Source organism: Nannospalax galili, unplaced genomic scaffold (assembly GCF_000622305.1).
Source record: "Nannospalax galili isolate Female #2095 unplaced genomic scaffold, S.galili_v1.0 scaffold641, whole genome shotgun sequence".
NCBI lineage: Eukaryota > Metazoa > Chordata > Mammalia > Rodentia > Spalacidae > Nannospalax > Nannospalax galili.
In genome coordinates, this window is record NW_008345311.1 from 3,376,547 (window position 1) to 3,378,539 (window position 1,993).

General features: G+C 45.3%; 1 protein-coding gene across 2 annotated transcripts in view; it reads left to right on the forward strand.

Moving 5' to 3' along the window:
* The first annotated feature begins 1,425 nt into the window (after positions 1 to 1,425).
* Amot (angiomotin) overlaps positions 1,426 to 1,993 on the forward strand; it is a 61,389-nt gene continuing 60,821 nt past the window's right edge. Inside the window, exon 1 of one of the 2 annotated variants that reach the window (XM_029567591.1) lies at positions 1,426 to 1,508. The gene's annotated coding sequence lies outside the window, so the exon portion shown is untranslated. The remainder of the gene's footprint in view (positions 1,509 to 1,993) is intronic. The other variant, XM_029567589.1, reaches the window with a different exon arrangement.

A 1,993-nucleotide genomic window follows, 5' to 3' on the forward strand; every position in this document is an offset into this window, starting at 1 on the left:
TACTCACTGTACACTGTACAACAGGCCATCTGCCCACTACTTTTCCTGCACTAAGGGGGATATTTGGAGACCCTGTTTATCCTGAGACAGTATTCATTTTGAGCACATTTCCTTTTGGATACCTTAATCCATGGTCCCTCCCAAAGTTCCCCCATTAGGCAGGCTTGAATCGGATGCCCTCTTTCACTGGCATGGATTCTTTATAACAACTCTGCATTGACGGGTGCAGATTTGTTTTCTACTCAAAATGTTTTCTAGGCTATATGGCTATGTAGAGAATGGTGGTTTCCATGGTAAATGTTTCTCCATATTTGTTTATCGAGGTTACTTTGGAGATACACAGCATGATTTCCTCTTCAGCTTGAGCAGCTCAATAGATTTACCTTGTAGTGAAACTGCAGAATTGTTTGAAAAAGAAAACTCACTCACCCTGGTTAGGAGAGAATTTATTATTATAACTGTAGGAAGCCAACGTTACATCTACTCTCAAAGCTATAGGAAAAAAAAAAGTTGATTTTTCAAAATAAAACCACAGAAGCTACACAACCTGGGATGGAAATGCTTAAAACAGATGAGGGGGATATCTGATTCTCAAAGACATGTGTCTCCACCATGTCATACACAAGTAGAAACACATACATGTATGGAATGCTTTGTGGCTTATAGAGTTTTCACATACATTTTATTTTATTTTCACATCATTGCCATTAAGTTAATAGGACATGCCTTATAGCTTGTACATTCAGATAAGAAAATTAAGTCTGAGAAGCCACTTAAAAGTCACACAGCTAGCTAATAAGTGCCAGCACCCACAGTGAATTCTTCCTTTGGTTCCAAATTCCTTGTTATTTTGCTACCCCTACACTGCCTTTTTTTGTGTTTTCTTTTTCCCAGTTGTAAAATGGTAGATTTTTTCGTGTCCTTGGATGTTGCTGTACTTAACTCTCCGTGTATTTAAGCAATACCATTTTGTTTTTGGCAGCCAGGAAATGTGAAGACCACATTGACACATCATGTACTTTCTCCCCTTTTGGTTTAATGAATTAAGATGGAAACATTGCCTGTTCCCAGAGACCTGGACAGTGATATAGTTGTACTGCAGCTGGACGACACACTGCCGGACCCTTTCACGAAACTGAGGAATCAAGCGTCTCATCTTTATATTCCCAGCAGAAGCTAGGGGAGAACAGAGCTAGACAATAGTCTCTTGTTTAGTTTTATTAATTTTGAGGGCGGATGGGACCAGAGGAACAAATTGGCGACTGCAAGGACCAATCGTAGGCCAGTCGCAGGCCGGAACCAGCCAATGAGAAGATGCAAAAGAATGGTGGGCGAGACTTACACCTCAGGACCTACTCCGCCCATGACAGAGTGCTCAGCCCGCCCAAGAGGCGGAGCCTCCTCTGTGCCCCGCCTAGTCCTTGTTGCCGGCGGGCCGGAGTGGCCTGGTTCACGAGGGGAGACAGGGACCCAGAGTGAGCCTGGGATCTGGGAAAAGGGAAGAAGGGGTAAGAAAGATAAAGCAAGGGGGTGAAGAAAGAAAGGAAAAGGGGTCTTGAGGAGCTGTGTCTCGGGTGGGCTTCTGCAGGCTGATCAAAAGAAGAGGAGAAAGAAAAGCAAGGAAAGCTGCTCCTTCCTGCAAGCTGCTTTTCAGCTTTTCTGTGATTTATTTTTCTTCCTCCTTCGGCGGGGCGGGGAGCTAAGCTCACTCTCCCACGCGACTCTGCTGTGCTGTCGCCATAGATTATTATTGTAGTCTTTGGAAAGAAAACAACAAAAACCAAACCCCGTGCCTTTCTTTCTCCCGCTTTAGTTCCTTCCGCTTCGGGACGAACAATGACAACCAAGTTGTGTCCCGCTAGTGGGAGGATCAGAGCCGAAGGCTTCTGTCTTTCGCCTAGACTCTAGAGCCCTGCTGAACAATTGTTAGAAAGTTCTCCACCCCGGGGCAGCCTCTCCTCGGTCCCGCCCCCGCCCCCTCGCCCGACTCCTT